Genomic DNA, 25,566 nt, shown 5'->3' with positions numbered 1-25,566 from the left:
TCCAATATCCATCATATATTAAAGGTATCAGATATGTAGCCTATATATCTGTCATTTATGTATTTGTGTTAATGTCTGTCTCCCCCTCTAGATTGGAAGCTCACTGTGGGCAAGGAATGTGTCTATTAAGTCCTCCTACTGTCTTTGTTGCTTGCTAGGTTAGAAGATCCCTGAGGGAGCAGGGATCACCATCTGCTGATTCTATTTATGTTCCCAAGTGCTAAGTACAGTGTTTTGCATACAGTGCTCCATAAGTACTATTGATTGATATGTTCCCCTCTTCCTGGAAGGATGAAAGTTATTTTGCATTTCTCTTCCAGTGATTTCCTTACTGTAGAAATTGTTGGACGTGGTACATCATTCAAGCTATTGCATGCCCACTAAAGCTGATAATAATTCGTATAAATGAGGGAGTGTTTTTTGAGATGAATTGAGACTGAATCTCATTTCAATCTGATTTCATTTTTTCTCTGAGGTGAAATAACTGTCAGTCTTTCTGCCCAATAACAACAAGCAACATTCAAATCGATAACACCCAAACAGATTAAAGACCAAAACCAAATTCGGCTGTTTTTGCAAATTTCCTGGTCCCTGGCTGAAGGAAAAATGTGAAAGGATCTCACTTTGTTAATGCAAGCTGTTACCATGGAAACCACCCCCCCTTACTAGTTTAAAATCTTTCAAGCTAGCTTCAAGAACATTAGCTCTAATGCTTTCTTTGTATTAAGTGTAAAGACCCAGTATCCAAGTAACAGACGATGTTTTTGGTAAAATTGGGAAAAAAAGACGTGTGTCCGAAAGACAGGTTACTTGGTAATATTATCTCCATCCCACCAACGAAGCGAGATCAGTTTTCGGAATTTCGTTTTTAGTAAAATGCAGACCATCTGTGGACCTTATGTGTCTCTTAAGCCCTGCCTCTCATAGGTTGCATTTCATTGGCCATCCTTATCTGCTCTTAGATTTGAATGTCTCCTATGAAGGGAAATGGTGGCAGTTTTTCAAAGACCCCAAGTTCTCCAACTTCATGTGTTTTACAAATAAAGAGAATCAGCGGTATTTACTCAATGGTTTCTGCCTGCAGAGCACTGTACTAAACCTCGGAGTTTTAGAGATTTGTCGAGTTCAAGAGATGCGTGGTTTGTATATGTTATGAATCTGAACAAAGCTGCTGTCAACAGTTAGTCTTACCCCAAATGGATAATTTTATTAGTAATATGCATTACATCAAAATTGTCAGGTACACACCTTATATTGGCCTCCCTTAATGGAATATGCTGAAAGTCAAAATTAATGTATAAAGGGATAGATGGAAATCTGCATGTGGAAGTTGCTGAGTCAAATAACTTGCTAACCTTTAAAGGAACCCAGGATACAGGGTTGATCCAGTAAACAAGAAGGACAATATGGAGACAGCCCTCAGAGTCCATGCCAGTGGAAATATTGGGGTTTATCAGCAGCCCCAGGAAGTCAATCGGATTGGACACAGTCCCTGTCCCACGTAGGACTTCAATCCCCATTTTACAGATGAGGTAACTGAGGCACAGAGAAGTAAAATGACTTGCCTAAGGTCACACAGCAGACAAGTGGTGGTCGTGGGTTCTAATCCCAGCTCCTCTTGATTCCCGGGCCTGTGCTCTATCCACTACACCATTCCGCTTCTCTAGAAGTACCACTCTATATTGCTTCCCCAAGCGCTTCGAACACTCTGCCCAGATTAAGCTCTCAACAAGTTCTATCGATTGTTCGATGGATCCTGCTGAGAGGGCTTGGAGTCTCTCCTCCTCCCCGCTCAAGGAGTGCCACCTGTCCTAACAGTGCAGAAGGCCACTCTGCACAGGAACAGGGAACGGGTGATAAATTTTAATAAAATGTAGAACATTGACACGATTCTCCCTCTGTTTAGTAATGATGGAGATTCCCATTGTAACTGTAACTGAGCCTCGGTCGAATCACGAAGAGTTTGGGACCAAGAACCTGTACGAAGGAGTTGATTTCTATGCCACTGGTTTGCATAGAACCCTTCATGTTCTCTCATTCCTGTTAGGGCAGCAACAATTTGTTTACTCTTTTCTGCTTATCCGTTTCTGGTTGGATGGGGCAGTGGGTCATGCTAATAGTCTGAACAGTTTTCCCAAGGAGCACTTGTTGGAAGATGGACATTGTATCGTTAGTGTTTAATTGTTGCGATTTCTGTGTTGGTTTTACCCCCCATAGACTTTGCCAGGTACCTGCAAAAGAGAAACAGCGTGGCCTACTGGATAGCGTACGAGCCTGGAAGTAAGAAGGATTTGGGTTCTGATCCTGGCTTTGTCACCTGTCTATTGTGTGACCTTGGGCTAGTCATTTCACTTCTCTGTGCCTCAGTTACCTCCCCTGTAAGATGGAGATTAAAACTGTCAACACCATATGAGACGTGGACTGTCAAACCTTATTACCTTGTATCTACCCCAGCACTTAGAACAGTCCCTGACACGTGGTAAGTGCTTAACAAGTACATTTAAAAGAAGGTACCAAGTTCAAGGTTATGCAAACCATCGGTGCTCAGTAGATTTTTCTGTTGAGGATGAGGATCAAGAGACCTGGATGGCTGCTCCTCATCCCCAGCAGGCTCAAACAAGCATTTTTTAGCCCTGCTCTGTTGAGTCATTGCAGAAAGCAGTAGTTGCCAAGCTCCTTTTCATCTGCTTTTCATTAAGATTACTGACCTTTGGCCCTTTTAAGGAACATGCTGGGTCCATTCGTTAAGTTTGAATTTTTTTTCTCAAATGACCAAGGCGGTTCCTTTTTTATAGACCTGGGCGTATAACCCTAACCCTAACCAGTTTTCATTTATTCTGGTTAAGACACTCTGCTTCAGAAAATGTCAGCGGTATTTCACCTCATTTTGTGTGAAAATGGGCTATGAAGACTGCCTGTGGAGACTCTTTAAGTTCGGAAGAGACAAATGTCTGTGTGTGGAGGTGGTCCAGGTGCTGTCCTTTCTGGAAGCCGAAAGAAACCACGGGCTCTGATTTTTCCAGGACCTAGGGCCTCTCCAAATCCCAAATGAGGAGCATGGGGAAGTGTGTCAGTTCTGAAAGGTAGTGGAAATAGTAGAGTTAGTTCATTTTGTCTGACTTCTGTTCTAATGAGCCTGGAGACATTCCAAGTGTCTTAAATGTCCTTTTGAATACTTTCAGAAATCTAAAGTTTGAGTTAACCATCAGCCGATTCGTAGCTTCCGTGTTAGCTAAGACTCCGCATCGGATGCCATCACCCTAGAATGCTATTTCTATTCATTCGTTGGGAAATTGAATTTATTCAACTGATCACGTTTTTAAGCGCATGACTACTATGCTAAGCAAGAAGCTTGTAATATTTGGCAGATCACAAGCCAAACAGCACTTATTCTAAATGCATATGTGAATTCAATATTAGTTACATCTTTCCATGATTCTATACTTTTCTCTTTTTATGGTATATAAGGGCTTATTCTGTGCCAGGTACCGTACTGAGTGCTGGGGTACATGTGAAATAATCTGATTGGACGCAGTCCTGCCCTGTATGGGGCTCGCAGTCTTAATCCCCATTTTACAGATGAGATAACTGAGTCACGAGAAACGAAGTGACTTGCCCGAGGTCACACTATGGACAGGTGGCGGAACCGGGGTTATTCACTCATTTATTCGATCGTATTTATCGAGTGCTTACAGTGTGCAGACCACCGTACTAAGCGCTTGGGAGAGTACAGTACAGCAATACAGTCTCATTTCATGCCATCAGCAAGCTTACAACCTAGAGGAAGAGCTCGAATCCAGGTCCTTCTTACTCCCAGGCCCGTGTTCGGTCCACTAGGCCAAGCTGCTTCTCTAGATTGATGTTGCCTTCCCCAGTGTAATGGAGTTCATATAGCAGAGTGGAACAGATTGCACTGAGCCGTTACTTTAAATCTATTCACTAATGAAAATATTTCAGCCACCCTATGTAATTCTAAATATGCTTCAAGAAAAGTTGTCAAGAATACATCCAAGTGAGATCTTGAACATTTATGAATCAATTTTGTCAGGCTTCCACCTCTGAGTGTTCCTACAGTAGGATGTGCCATTCATAATTAATGCAATGCCTTGAATCTCATTCAAGGAATAAATTTAATTGTCCCTAAACCTGCGGCCAGCAGTTGTTATCCCTAGATGGCAGTGCAGTGGCAAAATGGCCATTTTAACCTTTTCATCAAATAGTGCTTTGCTAATCCAAGGACAGCTTTCGGTTTTCTTTGTAAACACGTGGCTCAGTGGAAAGAGCCCGGGCTTGGGAGTCAGAGTTCATGGGTTCGAATCCCGGCTCTGCCACTTGTCAGCACTGTGTCTGTGGGCAAGTCACTTAATTTCTCTGGGCCTCAGTTCCCTCATCTGTAAAGTGGGAATCAGCTGTGAGTCTCATGTGGGACAACCTGATTACCCTGTATCTACCCCAGTGCTTAGAACAGTGCTCTGCACATAGTAATCGCTTAACAAATACCAACATCGTTATTATTATTATTAAAGGAAAAAAAAGGCAACCATTATGGAACCGATGTGCACCATTGACTCAATAGGGTAGCAGAAATCGGAAATTAAAGCAGCTTAAATAAGATGTCTTCCTACCAAAAACCAACATGCTTACCTTGTTTGGAGAATGGAGTGCAATGTGATTTTATTAGAAGACATTACCCAATCTAGATCAGCCAGACCCATCTAGAACTTATGTTACTTGTTTATACTTCATGGGCTGAAGATTATACTTCAGCCCGTGAAGATTCCATTTTCCTCTGAATTATATTATGATAATGATATAATTTTAGTGTGGGCGAAAAGTAGTTGTGTTGCATCTGGTCAGTCCTGCTTGCATGAATTCACTCTAAGATACCATGGCAACAAGGTGAAAAACCTTCACCAATTTCCCACGGTGCAGTAGTGTTCCTACACTGCCGTGTCCTGCACAAGCTTTGTCCGTCTATGAACTCAGTCCTCCTTAACTTTGCATTTTGCTTCCGAATACTTCTAATTGAGTATTGAAAAGTCTGGAAAAATCCTACAACCAAAACATGTTAAAGATCTCTGTTTTGTTCAGGCATAAGTCTTAGTAAATTGATTTTCATTGTTCAGAAAATATTTTCTGAATGCATCGAACTCTCCCGTGTAATGGGAATAGTATGTCTTGTTTGTTTTTACCCTGTTTTGACAACTAGTTAGTGGTCACTGTCAATGTTAACTTGAATTAAATTGCAGCAGATCTTCCCCTGCTTAAAAAGGCAAAATGCAGGAATGGAGTTTAAGCTACCACATTAGCTATCTCCTCATTTTATATCTAGGTGTTCAGTTTCATAGATCTCTCTCTCAAAGTGTTGGGGAAGTAAAGGTATTATTAGCCTTGTGACTGAAATTTGTTGCCTTTTCACATTTAAATTAGGTATTGTAGTTTTATAATTCAGGGGGTTAAGTAGGATTTAAATTTAATTTCCTCATATCACCGATTAGAGAACTCAACTATTATCAGATAAGACACAGCAGCAAACTTATTAGCTGTATTCTGTGATAGCTGTGTATAGAATCGTTCTGTTGAATTCCTATTAGTAAAACCATTTCCTGATATTCAGTACTGGGGGGATCCATTTTGCCCTATAGAATCTTTACAAGACATGATGAAACAAAGCTAGACCTCACACAAATTCATGAATAGTTCTATATTTTCCAACAGGCCATCAGTCAGTTTATTGAGCCCTTACTCTGTGCTGAGCACTGTACTAGGCACTTGGGAGTATACAGTGTAACAGAATTAGCAGACACTTTCCCTGCCCATAACACTCTCCCAATCTTGAGTGATTTAGCACACTGTACTAAGGGAAGCAGCAAGGCCTAGTGGATAGAGTGTAGGCGTGGGAGTCAGAGGCCCTGGGTTCTAATCATGACTCCACCACTTGTCTGCTGTGTGGCCTCAGACAAGTCCCTTAACTTCTCTTGCCTTGTTCTGCAAAATGGGGATTTAGTAACTGTTTTCCCTCCTACTTAGGCTGTGAGCCCCATGTGGGGCCAGATTATCTTGTACCTACCCCAGCAATTAGTACAGTACTTGGCTCATAGCATTTAATAAATCTATTATTATTGCATTGTCATTATAAAATCATATCACCTCCCAGCAGCCTTCCTTGGCTAATCTCTCATCTTCCCACCTTATCCTCCTTCCTCTGTCACATATGCACAAAGGTCCACACTTCCTAAGCACTTTGGTGCTCACCCCACCCCCACAGCACTTAGATACATATTATATGGCTCACTTGCCTTCCATCTTGGAGCAGCCATGATTGGTCGCCCAGGAAAGGTATCCAGAACTCAAGTGAGAGTGGCATGGATAGTTCCTATTTGTCAATGTTCTCCACTGGGAAAATTTTGGAGGATTAACTTTTATCCCACGAAGAAGAGTAAAAAGCTTCTCCATCCTCTTCTTTCCCCTAGAAAAGGTCGGGTTTCACTTATTGGGAATAGAGTTAGCTAGGAAACAAGGCATTTATTTTCAAGGACGGGCCTTCCGGGATGTGATCCATTTGCCTATATTTTTCCAGTTTTTGTTCCTGGCCACACATACCTAGAAAACCAGAAAAAATAGTCACCTTGTCTTGGCTTGTCTTATGCTGTCAAGTCATCGCCGACCCACGACGACTCCATGGACACATCTCTCCCAGAATGCCCCTTTTCCATCTGAAATCATTTTGGTAGTGTATCCGTAGAGTTTTCTTGGTAAAAATACAGAAGTGGTTTCTTTCTTCCTTTCTTCTGCACAGCAAACTTGAGTCTCCACCCTAGAATCTGTCCCATGCTGCTGCTGCCCAGCATAGGTTGAGTTTTGACTTGTAGCAGATTGCTTTCCACTCACTCGCCACTGCCCAAGCTAGGAATGGAATGGGTATGCCTCTGCTCGACTCTCCCTCTCATAGCCAAGACTGGGAGAGTACTGGAAACTCTCCAGGTGTCATCCTGAGAGGGAATGAATCGCCTACAAACACTAATTTCCAATGTCCCACTAAAACACACCGTCTCTCTCTTTCTCTCTCTCTTTCTCTCTCACACTTTCATCTATTCCTTGAACAGATATTGTGTGGATGTAGGCCAGATTTCACTTCAATTTGAGTTTCCTTTTTACGGTACTAGTCTTTCTATTTTTTCCTTGTCTCACAGATTGCTTCTCTAACCAGCGCCAACTTTAAGAATTAGTGATTTGGGTTTCTTTAATGCTGACACTGTCCTGAGTAAAATGGTTCGGTAGCAAACAACCTCGTCAGATGTTTCATAAATTCCAGTTTCTGTGATTTGGACCGATTGAAGAAGCTTATAGTGTTGACAGTGAAGAGACTATGAATCAATCCCCCACTGGGATGGCATCTGGCTTTGCAACTCGGTTTTCCAAGAGCCCGTTGCCCTGATTCAGCTCCTCTGACCAGAGATTCCACCTATCAGCAACTCTATGGGCAAAGGTTCTAGCTGTAGTTTCCTTTGGCTTTTCTCTATTCCTTATATAAACAATGATTATGAAGCATTTCAAACTGTAACTGTAGCTATCCAAGTAGATCTGTACTAATATTCTCTGGGATGTCAGTAACACCCTTTATTTCCTTACATTTAATAAAAAAAGAATGGAGACTAGTTGTTAATTCTCTTTTACATATCTACAATATGTCATCGTGGTATTCAATGAATACATACCCTGGGCAGAGCACTGTACTAGGTGTTTGGGACCATTCATTAATTAATTCATTCAGTAGTATTTATTGAGCGCTTACTATGTGCAGAGCACTGTACTAAGCGCTTGGAGTGTACAAATCGGCAACAGATAGAGACAGTCCCTGCCCATTGACGGGCTTACAGTCTAATCGGAGGAGACAGACAAAAACAATAGCAATAAATAGAATTAAGGGGATGTACATCTCATTAAAACAATAGCAATAAATAGTATTTATGGAGCGCTTACTATTCATTCATTCAATTTAGTAGGATTTATTGAGCACTGACTATGCGCAGGGCACTGTACCAATGACCTTGAGGACTTGTTCTCTGCCCCTATAAACTCCTTTCATCCATTTATTAAATATTTTCCTTTTTAATACAATCTCCACAGTTGAATTATTTTTCCCTCACGTTCTAAAGAACCACCCTGTCATTTCCTTAATTCTATTTCTGCTTAAATTTATTTATTATGCCGATTTGAATGCTAACAAAATCTTCCCCAAAATCCCAGTTGGTATTTAAACAAAGCTATTACCTGGCTGCTAATCACTCCTAGAAATAGCAGTGCAATTTTATGATTGCTTCTGCAGTCAACTCTCGAGCATCTTCATGGCATGACTGCCCCTCTGTGTGCATGTGTTCGTTTCTTGGCGCTGTTTCCGGTATAGTGTCTCACTGAAGTCTGGTTATCGTAACTGCTCCGATTTGATATTCCGTTATGTACTTGCATATAAACAGGACCCAGGAATTAAATATTCCAAGCCACCAAACATTTTTGAAACACTTGTGCAATGTGAAAACCTCTTGGTGGTTTCTAAAGGAAGCATCGCCAATGCTCCTAAGATTGTAGAACTGGCCCAAACTATTATTTAATATTGTTTTATCTTAAGCAGCAGACTGAAAGGAATTTTACAGATTTACGGCTTGCACTGGAGTCAGAAAATGAAATCGTGCCATCGTGGAGGAGAAGTGAGCAAGACACAAAGAATGGGTACACTCAAAATGCAGATTTCAGGTTATCGAAGGTTATAAGCTTTAAATGCTCATTTTCACTGTCCTCTCTGACTGGAGTAATTGCAAAGGCAAAGAAAATGTCTTTAAAAAAATTAAATTTAGGAAAGCTTACGGGAGGAAAATGTTGAAGTCTGTTAGAAGCCACATGCCCAATTCTTTGTAAAATCCAATTGACTCGCTCTTTTCTGATCATGTCTGTAATGTTGGTCAGACAGGCAAAAATATTCTAAAATATTAAATAGGAAATGCTTTCAATTCCAGGTGTTCAATTTTAGTTTTGTTAATAGCATCTCCAGGAAACAAGGCTTTCCGTAAATTAAATAAACCGTTCCGTTCTTCTGTAACCTTGCTAAGATGTAGCGTTCCTTAGAATTATTGGCCAGTAACAACATTGAATTTAGGGTTCTTGGGATCCTTCGTAAGAGCTACCGAGGCATAATTTTGACAACCTGAAAGCAAACTGGACATTTTCGATTGCAAGTCACCTTGCCCTAGCCATATGTGGAAGGGAACATAAGGGTTTAAATAAATCAGACATTAAGAGTTTTTCAGTGTTGAACTCCATTTCTGGCAGGTTCATTGTGACCCCAGCAGATCACCCAGTGTGCACTTTCATAAAGCCACCCCTGCCAGTGGTGTTTTCACAATGGTCTATATTGGACTCCCTTATCCTCCTTGGCTCCCAGTAGACTAGCCATTGTGTAATGAGTTCCATTTTCTCCTTTGCTCCTTCTCGGGGACTGTAGTGCTACCTTCTACGCCCAGAGAGGTAAAAGAGGCTGCCCTATGGCCTCTGTCCATCTCTCTATCCAGTATTGTGCCCACCATTTGGCAGTTGCCCAAGAGGGGTGCAAGGGTTTGGGATAAGGGAGTCAGAACAGTTTTTTCTAGATCATTAGGTCCTACACTGACTAGTGCCATGAGGGGTTGGCCTCTTTAAGTCACTTAATCAGTCGTTGCTATTTGAGTGCTTACTGTGTGAAGAGCACCATACTAAGCACTTGAGAGAGCGCAGTACAATAGAGGTAGCAGACACGATCCCAGCCGACAAGGAGCTTACCGTCTCCACCAAGCATTATTCCAGCTGGTTACAGGGGATTTTGCAGGAAGCCTGCAGTAGTGGCCAAAAGGACATGTCTTAGGTCTCATCCATAGTCCAGACTGTAGAACACTACTGTCAGAGGTGACTGTGTGTCTGCTGGGAGGGAGTTTAAACATTCAGGTAATTTTCTTCCCGCTCATCACCAAACAGGGCACATAAGGATACCATATTGTCCTCCTGACGCATCCTCCTTCTGGCCTGCTTCACCTACCTCCAGAAAAGGATTGGGCCCATCCTGTACACAAACAGGACATCCATTTTAAGGAGTGTGACGGAGTTTATAACCTCAACCCGTCAGCCACACCTATTATTTGAAAAGACTGTTATCTCCGCTTAGCCCTTGGGAGATAATAGCTGGGAGGCGATGTGTCATAAAGTCTCCTAGTCTTAAAATAGTCTGCTGCTACTGCTGCTGTTTTCCACTCTCTCCGGCCGCCCGGCTCCATTCCTCTCAGCTTGTAAAACAAATATTACCCACATTTTTATGAACAAAAATAGCACCTTTCTTTCTGTGGAAAATGATTACGTGCCACCGGCCTAGACTGCAACCTCACTGTAGGCAGGGAATGTGTCACCCTACTCTGTTGTATTGTACTCTCCCAAGTGCTTAGTAGAGTGTTTTTCACACAGTAAATGCTCAGTAAATTCCAGTGATTGACTAATGACTGTGAAATAGAAAACAAATGCAGAAATGGTATAAAACTAGAAAGCTTACTTCAGAAGAGAAGTAAGGCTGCGAAGCTTTAATTTTGAAAGGATGCTTCCCGAGATATATGGCAGGTTGAAAGTAAGTGTTTTAGGTAGAAGAAGGCTGTGACCTTAATGGCATCTTACTCTGTAATGAATTTTAAGAGCGTTAAAGCAGTTCTTTAATGATGATGGAACATTGCACTGGAGAGCTGTTTATTTCCTGTCGCCGGACAACTGTGCACTTGTTACAGCTGATAGATCGTTCCAACCAACAGAACAACACTTGCATTTAGAAATCTCTCCTTCAAAAATTGCATTTGAGTTACTAGAAATCAACTTATTAGAAATCAATTAGAAATGTACAGTGCCTGACACATAGTAAGCACTTAGCAAATACCACAGTTAATATTATTATTTACTCAAGGACCCTATATTGCGGAGTAAGCTTTTACAGACAAATATTTTTAGCTAACAGAGGAGATATTTTTGTTAAAGTTGAGTTTGTGACTGACTTTTGCCACCCACCTCTTTTTCAGCTCCCGCTGTCCATAATTGTTCAGCTTTAACATTTAAAAAGTTAAACCGGGCAACATGCGCATAACATGAGGATTGAGGATTTGCTTTAATATAAAGTTGCACCTCCCCTCGTCTTTCACTAGTTGATATTCAACAAATGTATTTGGTTCATAGGATGAGTGGAAATTCCCATTGGGAATAGCGGATGAGTCAGTCCCGAGACCCTAAGACCGGGAATCCCAGTGGAGGAATTTATGAGTGTTTGCACAACACTGCTCACACTCTCTCATCTGTGCCTATCACGTGCCCTCGTACAACATGTGAGTCAGTAGTCACGAGTGTAGCACATTGTCAAGTGCACGTGAAGGTTGTTTTACATTCAGGACCCGTTTATGGCGTAATCCTCTCATGGGCAGGGAACATATCTACCAACTCTGTTACATCGTACTCTCCCAAGCACAGTACACACAGTAAGCGCACAGTAAATATCATTTGATTGATTGGCACCAACCAATAGCAGTATCACTGATATCAAACACTGTCTTGTGCTGAGCCCCTTTCTAAGCTGTCGGGAGAGTACAGTACAGTAGAATTGGTAGACACGGCCCCTACCCTAAAGGAGCATACAGTTTATGACTTAGTTATGACTGCAGCATACTGCTCATTTTCTACTACTGTGTCGAGCCCTGACAAATAGCCCCCGTGGCCTTTAGTGTCCTTTAATGCCTACATTGGCCAACTTTGAGGACTCTTGCTGGACTTACCCACCTTGGAAATGCCCTAAGAGGCTCTTCGGCCAGAAATATTCACCTTTAATGTTGCAGTGCCAACAGGCCAAATGGGACTAGAAGCAGAGTCTCCTGATTCTCAGAGAGGTGTGCATTCTACCAGACCAACACCAGCCCTGTTGTAAACGCACATGAACAATTTTAGTATAAAGCTAAAGTAAGAAGTTTTTCATTGTGAAATAATACAGCCTTTTCTGTTCAGGACCCTAACTCCACAACTTACTTGCCGTATGACCTAGGGCCAGTCCCTTAGTTTCAGTGTGCCTCACTTTCCTCATCTCGAAAATGGGGTGCAATACCTGTTCTCCCTCCCCCTTAGATTTAGAGCCCCACTTGGAACAGGGGCGGACCAAACGGACTCTGTTGTATCTATCCCAGGGCTTAGTTCAGTACTTGGCACATAGAAAGCGCCTAATAAATACCACAGTTATCTGTTTATTGTTGTGTTGTACTTTCCCAGGTGCTGAGTTCAGTGCTCTGCACACAGTAAATGCTCAATAAATACGATTAAATGAATGAATGAATGAATGAGTACTGTCATTACAGAGATATTATTTGGTCTGGGCCCTAGTAACGCACAAATTAGGTGTATCCAATCAGTCTGCATTTTCAGAATTGAGGAATCAGGTTACTTGAGATTATGAAGCCAAGAGTAAGTGACAGTAAAGCTAGAGTCTGAAGTCTTCAATACAGGTGAGCTGTGTTCTAATTTTGTAGAGATTCCTGCTCAGTGATAGAAGCTTCTGGGTCTACATTAGCATCCTTATTTCACTTCCAACAAAATTTTAATTAGTTTTAGCTGGGGGACCTGGGAATTGATTGCATTTAAAAGATGCTACAACAGAAACTGGAGCGCTGCTTAGGTGGGGTGAGTGCAGAAGCTGGAGTGCTCTGGGAAATTGGAGGATCCTGTAATGGTATTTATGAGTGGGTTTCCTGTTCATTATTGGAAAAAGTGACATATGGTGCTTCCTCTGCGTGAAATGGGAATGGTCCATGATGTCAAAGGCCCTGGGCCTGATATGTCAAACTGAGCTTGCCATCACTTCTCTCTTTTCAAAAGAAAATGTTTGATTTTAAATCTGCAAATTGCCAGAAGCAACGACAGCATAAGACCACTCATACAGGCAAGTTGATTTAAACAGAATGACATACTTTAAGTCTATGAGAGGAAGAGGATTTTGAAATACTTTTTGGTTTCTGCTTTGGATCCACACTGTTTTCTCAGCAGCAGCTTCCCTAGCATTCCACTAGCAATGAAACTAGCTTATTTTGAAAATTAATAATACGCCTTTTTGGTGACTGACAGTTGTATGTGGGCAAAGTTGAGGATGTTTGATTTCGAGATGGATCTTCACTAATAATAGAGCTCTAAAACATATCATTGTGGGAAGGGAACATGTATACCAACTCGGCTATGTTTTACTCTCCCAAGTTTTTATTACGGTGATTGATAGGAAACAAAAAAAATATATATTCTTGCAAGCATTTTCAGCTGTCACATTAAGTAGAATTTTAAAATTTGGAGGAACCTTTTAAGTATTTTGATTTATAAGTAATATGCCCTGGTCCCTTATGTGGCCGGGTTTGAGTTCTTGCAAAATCTTCAGTAAAGAAAACCTGAACTGTAGCACAGGAGTTCTTCCCAGACTGCATCATGCTGTATCCAAACAACTCGTGCTGTGTGAAAAACGTGCTCTAATTCCCTAATGGTATTCCAGCCAGAATGTGTAGTGAAAACACCCAGTTTGGCAGGACTGAGTGTACTGTTAAGTAACAGCAAAGCTATATTGTATAAAAAAAAAACTCTGTACAGTTCCCTCTATAAAACAGTTATTAAAACGCAGCACTGCAAAGTCTGTGGTCTCCAAACTCTTGGTGGGCCGGGATCAAGTCACCCAGCTCTGCTGCATTGTACTTTCCAAAGCTCTGCATGCAGCAAGTGCTCAGTCAATACCATTGATTGATGATATTAGGAACAGGGAATTAAGGGAAGGCAAGGGTCTTTGTGTTATATAATCTAAAATTGAAAAGGCTGCTGGATATTGACAGCACTGGGAAGAGCATGGACCTGGGAGTCAGAGGCCCTGAGTTCTAATCTCGGTTCCTTAACTTGCCTGATGTGTAACCTTGGGCTATTCACATTAGTTGCTTGGGCTTTCGTTTCCTCAGCTGTAAAATGGATATTCAGTATCTGTTGTCCCTCCTACTTAGACTATGAGCCACATGTGGGACAGGGGCTGTGACTGACCTGCTTAACTTGCATCTGTGCCAGTGCTTGACGCATGGTAAGTGCTTAACAAATACCATTGTAAAAAAACAAATGTGATAGGCACTGCTATTGTCAAGTTTACCTATGGCTGCATTTGTGACTGAAAATAATCTCATGTAATAAGATTTGTGGTATTTAAGCGCTTACTACGTGCCAGGCACAGTACTAAGTGCTAAGGTGGATACAGGTAAATTGGTTCGGACATATTGCCTATCTCACGTGGGGTTCACAGTCTTAATCAGGAGGTTCATAATTATTAAAACACAAGTGGCTTAAAGATATATTTATTTCTAGACACCCCTCCCCGGCCCCAGTCAACATTTTAGTCCTGGGAAGACCACCCTGTCAGCCTATTGAGAAGCAGCATGGCCTAGTGGATAGAGCGTGGACCTGGGAGGCAGAAGGTCATGAGTTCTAATTCCATCTCTGCCACTTGTCTGCTGTGTGACTTGGGCAAGTCACTTAACTTATCTGGGCCTCAGTTCCCTCATCTGTAAAACGGGAATTAAGACGGTGATCCTCGAGTGGGACAGGGACTGTGTCCAATACAAGTATCTTTTCCGTACCCCAGCTCTTAGAACAGTGCCTGGCACATAGTAAGCGCTTTAACAAATACCATATTAATAATAATTATTCTTATTTTTATTATTGCTATCCCAGGACACTTTGTGACCCTTTGCTAAGGGTTTAGTATATAATCTTGGATAGAGCCAGGACGTTTTCCTTGAGCATGTCCAGTTGACTTCAGATTTGTCTCGTGGCACTCAGAGACCTCTCATGAGCTGACACCCTCGGGGTGACTCCAGAGCCATGCTTATCTCCCAGGGAGCACTTGGACCCAGAAATAACGTAACAGTGGGGGCCACTCATCTGCCACTTATCAGCTGTGTGATCTTGGGCAGCTCACTTAACTTCTTTATGCGTCGGTTACCTCATCTGTAAAATGGTGATTGAGAAGAAGAATAATTGTGGTATTTAGTGCTTATTGTGTACCAGTCACTGTACTAAGCGCTGGGGTAGATACAAGCAAGTCGGGTTGGACACAGTCCCTGTGCTACCTGGGGCTCACAGTCTTAGTCCCCATTTTACACAAGGGGTAACTAAGGCACAGAGAAGTGAAGTGATTTGCCCAAGGCCACAGAGCAGACAAGTGGCAGAGCTGGGATTAGAACCCACGACCTTCAGACTCCCAGACCTGTGCTCTATCCACTGTGCCATGCTGATTGAGATTGTGAGTCCCATGTGGGACAGGAACCGTGTCCAATCTGATATGGTTAGTACAGCACTTAGTACAGTGCCTGACAACTAGTAAGCACTGCAGCGTGGCTCAGTGGAAAGAGCACGGGCTTGGGAGTCAGAGGTCGTGGGTTCTAATCCCCACTCTACCACTTATCAGCTTTGTGACTTTGGGCAACTCACTTAACTTTCTCTGTGCTTCAGTTACCTCATCTGTTAAAATGGGGACACGTGGGACAACCTAATTACCTTGTATCTACCCAGTGCCTAGAACAGTGCTTGCCACGTAGTAAGCGCTTAACAAATACCAAAATTATTATTATTAACACCGCAATTATTAGTAGTAATGATATTTATTGAGCTCCCACTGAATGATGTAGCACATGGGGAACACACAGAAGCACGAGACACGTTCCGTGTCCATTAGAAGCTGCATTCTACAAACTGATCCTTTAGAAGTTCAATAGCGCTGACCTGGCCAAAATCCTCCAGGTAAAACACCGAACTAGGCCAACCCTCAGCAGTAACGGCACCTTTCAGTGTATGCCTTTTACCCTCCTCATCTGATTGTAAATTCTGTGGGGGCGGGGACTTTATGTACTTGCTTCTCTTATATATTCCCTAAGTTTCTGGACCCTGGAGGGCTTCAGTAAATATTGCGAATGTTGAAGCTGACGATAGGAATAATCGAGTAGCCGGAGGGCTCAGGATGAAGAGCCGGTGTACATCTGGTTTCCGATAGTCAGGGAACACTAGTGCTTCTCATGGACCACACTGTATGAACGAAGTGTAACTGGATAACTGGATACATCGCCTTGATTCTATTTATTTGCTATTGTTTTAATGAGATGTTCATCCCCTCGATTCTATTTATTGCTATTGTTCTTGTCTGTCCGTCTCCCCCGATTAGATCGTAAGCCCGTCAGAGGGCAGGGACTGTCTCTGTTACCCATTTGTACATTCCAAGCACTCAGTACAGTGCTCTGCACATAGTAAGCGCTCAATAAATACTATTGAATGAATGAATGGATGGATAAGGGAACATTAAGGAAGGATCGTAAAAAATGAATATCAAAATTAAAATGGGAACCAGAAATGGACAGATGCTCACAGACGTTAGTCCTTCACCTTCTAGGGTATTTCTGCATCTAGAAGTAATAGTGTACATCATCTCCATCCGTGCTATTTGTTCAGCACTAACTGTGTGCGGAGCATGGTACTGAGTGTTTGGGAAAGTACAGTAGAGTTGGTAGGTTTCATCCCTGCCCACAAGGAGCTAGTTTTTGTATTCATCCTCCTCAAAGACATGAATCCACACACAGCCGTGTGAGAGTTGTTGTTATTACTTCCTCCAAGCTGAGAGGAGAAGAAAAACTAGGCTCTGGAATGGAGAGAAAATACAGACATCCAGTTATTTTCAGACATAGTTTTCTTAAGAAACACATCCATTTATATTTCTCGAACACAAAATGAGGTATGTTTATCATGCTAACTCAAAAGTAGTAGCAAATTCAGGAATATTCATAACTGTTGGCTAAGTGAGGTAAGGCAGCCCAGAGGTGTTTGCTAAGGTCATTCGTGGCAGTGCCCAGAGGAATTGTATTGCATAATGCAGCATCAGAATCTGATTCAGTTGTGGGTCAGGGTCAGTAAATATTTCAGAAGAATTTTATTTTCATTTGACAGAACTTCAATCACCCAGTCCAAAAGGTCTTTCCAATCTACCTATTTCAAAGCCTAGAGAATAATTTGGATTTTAGAGTCCCACTTATTACCAATTTTGAAGTGTCGTATTTGCTGAATATTGCATTTGCCTTGGGCTCTGGATAAGAACCTAACAGATGGATGAAACAAAACAGTTATTTTCCAAATTTTTGAGAAAATGATTGCAGAAAGTCAGTTGTGCATTAGGCAGTTAGTGTCTTTTGAACAATGCTATATCTATTGTGTCAAACACTTTCGGGAAAGGATTAGAAGCTATGGTAGTAATTGCTTCCCAAATAAAAGGTTATGGCTATAAATAGCTACAAAGTATTTTCCAGTTGGAATGAACCATGTTTAAGAGGTAGTTTGAAACTCTCTTAGTGAGCCTCATGTTGGCATTTATTTTTCTGATGAATACATCCTTCGACATTTCTCTTGCAAAATCAATTTTATTGAATGTGACAATTTGGAATTTTAAAATGTGGAGGCGAGTCATCTTTTACAAATTGACAGCTCCTCTGCATTCAGTTCTGTAATTCAATGGGAGTTAAGTGTGTTGATCCAAGAACCAACTTTGTCAATAGAAATATAATTTTCTTGGTTTTTCTTTGTGCTTTGGACAAAATGGCGAGTATTAAAAATAGACAAGTAATCACTGACTTGATCCCATTATTAGAATGAAAATGGGAGGATTTGTGTTTTGGGAGGGCATCTGGTTTGAGAAGGTAATGCCAAGCTCATACCTAACACTGATGCAAATTGGGCCAGTCTGGCAAAATACATTTTTGGGGAGTCAAAAACCAAAAAAAAAAAAAAAACCCACCCAACTGCAAGTGAATCACAACATAATGGGGAAAATTGAAGATTTCTGAGTTTCATCCTGATTCAGATATATCCTTCCTCTAATTTCTCTATTCAACTCCCCTCCTTCTGTTTCCCTATCTTATTTTCTTATTGGCCAGTGAAGAGAGGTGGAGGACGGAGAGAAACGTATACCAGAAACAGAAAACTGACTCTTCCACCAGCATACATCACCCAGTAGAGGCCCCAAACTGAGTGGGCCGCTAAGACTAATTTCAGCCTTCACCTTGGGTAGAGGAAAGCTGGCTCTATGATCTTTAAAAGTTGTTAAGTCAGGTCAGTGAGTCCTGTGACACAATCAGAGGCCTGCCTAAAGTATTATCTCGCAACGTAACCACTGCTTAAATAGCCCACTCTAAGACCGTTATTTTATTGCTCATCCGACTTTGTATAATGGACACTCAAAGCACTACAATAAGGACAACTGGAAGATAAGCAATTTCAACAATCTACCATAGTTATAAACTGGAATATGTAGCTTGGAGGTGATTTATTCTTAATGCATAAGTGTGTGTGTGTGTGTGCGCGCATGCATGCTTATGGAACTAGTGAGTAGTGCCAAAAATAATGAATGGTTCTTTCGTGGTTAAAGCAGGATTCACTTCATTCTTCAGATTTGGAAATTCCTCAGATTGGTTTGGCTAATAAAGGTTTTCAGATCTACAAGTTTCAGATCTACAAGCATTAGTCTGGGTTCTTCAAAGGTGAAATGGTAAGCAAGGAGGAATGCTAAAAATGGATTGTGTTTCCAAGTAGGTCTCTACCTAGACTGAATCTATGTAACAATATAATGAACCACTTTGCTACACAGTTCCAAGACACTTTGCTTCAGTATGTTTGCTCTCTGTCCCTACTCTCCTCAATTACTGTTGTATTTTCATTGGGAAAGTGCCCACCCGGGCTTCTCGGACATTAATGGAATGGCAAGCCTTAAGAATAAGTTGATCTAAACTCCCCCGCTTCTGGAAAGTGATCAGTGTAAGTGGCGGGGAAAAGGCATTCCAGCCCCAAGCCGACAACCATCACCAAGAGAGGGAAAGACGAGTAGGTTGTGTCAAGTGAGAATCTCACCACACCCTCTAGACTGTAAACTCATTATGGGTAGGGACTGCATCTGTTATATTGCTATAGTGTACTCTCCCAAGCACTTAATACCAGTGCTCTGCACACAGTAAGCACTCAGTAGATATGATTGACTGACTGGTTCCTTGCCATTGCTTCAGGAGACTTTAGCAGAGACAAATAGCTCAGACCCAGCCTGAATCTCGATGTCAAGGGCTTAGGGGACGAGAATCTGGGCAGTAAGCCCCAAGGCCCCCTCTTCTTCTTATTTGTTCTGCATTTGGAAGGAAGTGGAACAAGGAAGATCATCAGGAAGGGACTGGAAGAATGAAAGGGAGTTCCAGCCGTCACATCTCCTCCAAGTTCACTGCTTAGAAGGCTTGTGTTACAAATAAGCACCACTGTCCTCTGCATCAATTTCAGGCATGGGTGAGGCTCCTCCGCCTGGGCACCTGCTGGAATGAGCAGTTACCCTGTCCCGTGATGGAGCAGAAAAATTGGGGCTTAAAAATGTTTTTGTGTTATTCAGGCATCAGCCACCACTGGAGCTCCCAGTTCCAGGTTTCGCTCGTGCACTGTAGCAGCGGGATTTAGTTCTGCTTGGTGGAAAATTGCTAACTTCTGGTGTTCTTGAATAACATCCCTTCCAGGATGACAACTGCACCTGTGAACTTAGTGGGATGTGGCTGAGTTTTTAAATGATCGTCCTTCACTCGTAAGGAAAGAGAGGATATTACCCTTATTTCACAACTGTAGAAAACATTGCTCCATGGGTCCAGGGGCTAAAGCAGATTGAACAGTTATTTGGGTCCACAGTCCCTTTATCAGTTTTTTGTTGTTTTTTGTTTTGTTTTGCTTTTAAAGTGACTGCAGGTTGACAGTGAAGAGTGGGCGAGAGCAGGGAGGTATGACAATATTGGGGAGGGGTCACTGTATGCTAGTGGTCTCATGGTTGTTCCTGGCCAGCGTTTGGCTGCCGTTCCCTCGGTTGCCCACCGATAGCACCTGCTTGGAAGTGACAGGTGGTACTCGGGATGACACCATGATGCCATACACAACGTTCCGCAAAAATCCGTTGACGTCTACCCAAACCTAGAGGGTTCCCCCGAGGGGGGATGATGATAATAGTGATGGTATTTAAGTGCTTAGTGTGGGCCAGGCACTATACTAAATGCTAGGGTAGATATAAGCAAATTGGGTTAGAACAAGTCCCTGTACCACGTGGGGCTCACAATCTCAGTCCCCATTTTACAGATGAGGAAACTGAGGTACAGAGAAGTGAAACAACTTGCCCAAGGTCACACAGCAGATAAGTGGCAGGACTGGATTTAGAACCCAGGTCCTGCTGACTCCCAGGCTCATGCTCTATCCACTAGAACATGTGCTTTAGAGTCATTGCGTCCCCCCGTCAGACTCTCTAAACACAGGCACCGAGTCTATACTCTGCAACAGGAGCTGAGGGAGAGGGAGGCTGAGCATTTTGGACATCCTGGATGGTAAACTCCCTGTGGGGCAAGAATCAAATCTACCAACCCTACCATATTGTCCTCTCTGTGGGGCAAGAATCAAATCTACCAACCCTACCATATTGTCCTCTCCCCAGCGTTTAGTACAGTTCAATGCTCTGCATATGTTAAGTGCTTAATAAATACCACTGATTGACTGATTTAAAGGCATCCGTTGCTGTATCAGAACTGACCGACTAGACTGCCCAAAACAAAACTGGATGATTGGCCAACTTTCCAGTATCTGTGGCCAAAACCCGGAGTTCTGGGTTTCCCGTGGCCCGAAGGGAGCCGGCTCACAACTAGGCCAGAGGGCCAAGTTACATTGCCTGTTGGACCAGATCCCCTTTCCTGTCCCTGGGGGAAAGGAAACCCGGTTGGGCCCATGAATGTCAGGCAAAGTTTAATTGACACAGATATTCTTTTCTGCATCTTTTTCCTCAGTTGGAAGAAGAATCACTTTGCCGCAAGCAGATGTTTGCAGAATCTCAGCCTTTTGTGGAACCAAGAATTTTTTGCTCGCCTGACCATTCTTTCAGACTTAGCAATGGAGAGGATGAGTGACTTGCCCTAGTTCAAATCGTGGAGGGAGGAGAAAGAAGGGGTGGGGGTGGGGTGAATCTATGAGTATCAGGCTTCAACGATTTCTTCCTGCAACTCATTGAATTCCAGGTCAATACATTATCCAATGGGCCACGTCTTCCCTGAATAAAACACAGGCACAGAAAAAAATCTTGTAAGTGAAGCATATTTTAAACGGTCACACTAAATTTGGAGACAAATATTTTCTCATTGTATAAGACACCCTGAAAATAACATACTGCTTTTCACTGGCAAGATGTTGCAGAGGAAGATATTTTAAGTCCAGTGTTTGATAATCGTTCAAAATTGTCTTCCTTTGGAATGTCTTCCTTGGTTTTTGCTGATAACCTGACAAGCAAGGCTCCCATCAGGTTTTAGGTGCTCGGCAGAGGTGGACGTGATTAGTAGAGTGCTTCAATAAATGTCATTAATTGCTTGAAAAGGAAGGACAACTTGGTCATTTTAGGGCATGGCTTAAGACCAGGGCAGGGTAAGTCAAATCAGGTGCTTTCAGAGCTGTTTCCCCAAGATATCGTTTAGACTGCGAGCCCGTCATTGGGCAGGGATTGTCTTTATCTGTTGCCGAATTGTACATTCCAAGTGCTTAGTACAGTGCTCTGCACATAGTAAGCGCTCAATAAATACTATTGAATGAAAGGATATCTTGACTCCACTAGAACATGGAGTGGCCACAGGTAAAATACAGTTGGAACCTTTCCTGAACAAAGAGCACAAGCCAACTCACTTAGTATTTAGATGAGCGCTTTGTGTCAGGGGCTCCAGAGGTTACAGGAAGCCGGGGAAATTTTCAGATTGCCTTAAAAATTAATGAGTGAATTGAATTCAATTGTAAATGTACATGTATTAAAATAAAGCTACACTCAGAGTCTTATGCATTAATTGATTTGTTAACATAAAGTTTGCTGTTTGAGGGTATATGTATTTTTGTTTGATTTCATATTAAGATTAAGTGGATTAATTTAGTAATAAATTCTCCAAATTTCAAATCCTTACTCTGAGGAGTCCTTTCCATTTTCATTATCTGCTCTAGCTTACTCTCTCTACTAGAAAAGTAATAATAGTGTTTATTAAGCACTTAAATTTGTGCCAAGCACTATTCTGAGTGCTGACATAGATACAAGTTAATCAAGTCAGACACAGTCAGTCCCTCTCCCACATGGACCTCATGGTCTAAGTCTGAGTGAGGACAGGTCGTGAATCCCCATTTTACAGCCAAAGAAACCGAAGTACAGAAAAGATAGGTGACTTGTCTAAGGTCACACAGCAGGTAAGTGGCAGAGCTGGAATTAGAATCCAAATCTTCCAACTCCCGGGCCCATGCTCTGCCCACTAAGCTATAGCACTTTACAATTCTGCTGAGAAATGCCTTTCTGTCTTTGTGATTGCTTCATTGACCTCAGATTTTAAGTGTTGTTAGGAAAAAGAACTAAATCCAGTTATTACTGAAGTCTTCACCATCTTGACTCTGTTTTTAACTCCTAGAGAAATAGCTTGGAAATAAAGTCTACCCCAAGTTTGAGGTGGATGTTCTGCTTCTTTTAAATAACCACGATCCTCTCCTAGTGATGTTATGCTAGTAATTAATTGGCTAAGTGGGTAATGCTTCCTCCATGAATTTGTAGTGTGATTTCTTACACGGTGATGGTAAACTTAATTTAAAAATGTCTTTTCCTAGTGGATGGATCAGAGCATTTTTCATGAAAAGATGCATCACACATCTACTCAGTTAATTGAAAGGATCGGTGGAAGAGGTGTTAACAAAGAGTTTAGGAAATTTAAATCATTGTGCTTTGTCTGCCATGGGCTCTTGGGTATGATTGCCCAGACTGAGTCTGGCCAATCAAAATAGCTTTTTGTTTGTTGTCTGCTACCTGTTCCTATTCTGTAATCTGGCCCCAGGCCTCTCAGCAATCTGTCAGTAGTATTTAATGAACCCCTACTGAGTGCAAAGACCTCTACCAAGCATTTGAGAGAATACTGCAGAATCATCAAAACACATGATCCTGCCCACAAGAATTTTACAGTTTAGTGGTGGGGGTTAGAAGGGCAGAGAGAATTGTGTACTAATATAGGAGCAGAAGGAAGGTTAAAATTGGTAGTAGAAAGCCTTACCAGAATACCTAATGAAATGTACAGATGAACGTACATTCATCTGATGTACTGATGTTCAGTACTGAACGTACATCAGTCAGTCAAGATCAAGATGGATATAGGTGTTTGGAATGAATCAGAAAGGTTTCCTGAAGGAAATTTTCACTGACTTTAATCAAAAGACGGGACTGTACTGCTGTAACAATAACTCCCCCCCCCCCCCCCCCCGAAAAGCTACTTGGGTTTGCCCAATTAGCTTCTGATTTCAAAATCTAGTTATCGGGGTTTTTCCATGCTGATCATGGTATTTAAGTGCTTATTATGTGCCAAGCGTTGGGCGCAGTCCCTTTATTACTGTAATCCCGTCAAACGGCAGGGACTGTCTCTATCTGTTGCCGACTTGTTCATTCCAAGTGCTTAGTACAGTGCTCTGCACATAGCGCTCAATAAATACTATTGAATGAATATTACATGTGGTTCGCAGTCCGTGGGCGAAACTAACTGGAAGTCCTCTGCCTTTAGACTTCAGTTGTGGGGCCCAGATTAAACTGAGCCACTGTTATTTAGCAGTGTTTATTTTGTGAGCGTAATTAGAAATGTCTTTACTCCTTTGAAAGCGCTGGTGAGGCCACTGAATTGCAGGTGCTTACTGGACTGTTGAAGCAGGGATTGTTTATATGCTCCTTTATGACTGGAGAATATCTGCTAAAGTAGTCTTTTGTTTCAACATTTTAGTGTGGCCTGGTGGCATTGATGCATTTGCAAAAATGCTCTATTTTCTATTCCACCTGTCATTTTGTTTTATCTTAGGGGACTATTTCACTAGACTTGCCTGTGCAGTTTCATGGAGCAGTGGTTTCCTACTTGCTCTATTTCAAACTTATCCTAGTGTGGCATCTCTAATTCCAACGAACATAAAACCTGTCGAGCTGTGTTTTCAAATCTCTTCAGATAGTTTGGCCTGTGTCGATTTACAGCTGGTCTTGGTATTGCTCATCCACTTTCTGGAGACTTTTTTAACACCTGCCAGGTAAAAATGCCTGTAGCTTGTAAGTTTCTAGCAGGTGGCTTTCAGATTCAATTTCCTAACTCCATTGTAATAGTCCTCCTCAATTTAGACATCTCTTCTGTTTCGGTTTCCAGTGATTCTGTCGTGTCTCCACCTGAGTTGACATTCTGCCCTCATCTCAGGAAATACATAGAGTTGAAAAGCACCTTAATAATTTTCCTTTACTTAAATCTCATATTCTTGCATACCCCAATCTTTCTTGCGTGAAGGTCTTGTCGCTGTTGATTGTTGTACTGTACTTTCCCAAACGCTTAGTACAATGCGCTGCACACAGTAAGCACTCAATATATACGATTGAATGAAAGAATAAATGAATTGGTCCCAGCCAGATGCTAATTCCAAGATCGCTAATTGACATAGTAAAAAATTCAGTCAGTCATATTTATTGAGTGCTTTCTGTGTGCAGAGCACTGTACTAAGCGTTGGGGAAGTATAATTTAGCAACAAAAAGAGGCAGTCCTACCCAACAACAGGCTCACAGTCTGGGGAGGGAGACAGACATCAAAACAAGTAAACAGGCACCACTAGCATCAATATAAATAAATAGAATTATAGATATATACACATCATTAATAAAATAAGTAAAATAATAAATATCTACCTACATACACAAGTTCTGTGGGGCAGGGAGGGGGTAGAGCAGAGGAAGGGAGTCGGGGCAATGGGGAGGGGAAGAGGAGCAGAGGAAAATTGATTTAGAGACAACAGACCTCCCTTTTACACTCCCCCCCCACCATCCGCCCCCCCCCCTTTATTCTAAGACAATAGGAGGGAGAGCTTGTATCACTAGAGGGTATATTGTGTGAAGGAGCTTGTGCCACTGAGGTAACACAAAGTGACTAGTTTATAAACCTCTGTTAGATCATTAGACCTATATTAGTAAGGAAGGCTTATTTGATGAGAAATAATGGCTGTATTTCTAGTGTGTATTTTTTAACGGTAATAATGATAATAATTGTGGTATGTAAGTGCTTACTATGTACTAAGCTCTGGGATAGATCCAAGATAACCAGATTCCACATGGGGCTCACCATCTAACTAGGAGGGAGACCAGATAATGAATCCCCCATTTTACAGATGAGGGAACTGAAGCCCAGAGAAGTTAAGGGACTTGCCTAATATCACCCAGCAGGCCAGAGGCAGAGCCGGGATTAGATTCCAGGTCCTGTGACTCCCAAGCCTGTGCTTTTTCCACTGCTTCTCTATTACTGGCTTTTTGTATTTTTTTTAATCTTCAGGGACTAAAATTCTTCAAACTAACAATAATAGCCCACAGGATTCTGTAGGCCAAGTTATTTAATCCTAATATGTCTG

The 25,566-nt window shown here is 42.0% G+C and overlaps 1 protein-coding gene and 1 non-coding gene across 5 annotated transcripts in view; one reads left to right on the top strand and one right to left on the bottom strand.

Moving 5' to 3' along the window:
• The window catches only part of FAM110B (family with sequence similarity 110 member B), a 132,254-nt gene that overhangs the window by 89,654 nt on the left and 17,034 nt on the right, over positions 1 to 25,566 (top strand). The window lies entirely within an intron of this gene.
• Positions 6,865 to 7,002, bottom strand: LOC114813348. Its single transcript, XR_003761070.1, has one exon. It is a non-coding gene; the product is annotated as a small nucleolar RNA SNORA7 (small nucleolar RNA).

The sequence above is a fragment of the Ornithorhynchus anatinus genome, chromosome 7 (assembly GCF_004115215.2).
Source record: "Ornithorhynchus anatinus isolate Pmale09 chromosome 7, mOrnAna1.pri.v4, whole genome shotgun sequence".
NCBI lineage: Eukaryota > Metazoa > Chordata > Mammalia > Monotremata > Ornithorhynchidae > Ornithorhynchus > Ornithorhynchus anatinus.
The sequence above is the reverse complement of the archived record's forward strand: the minus strand, read 5'-3'. Positions and strand labels throughout refer to the sequence as shown.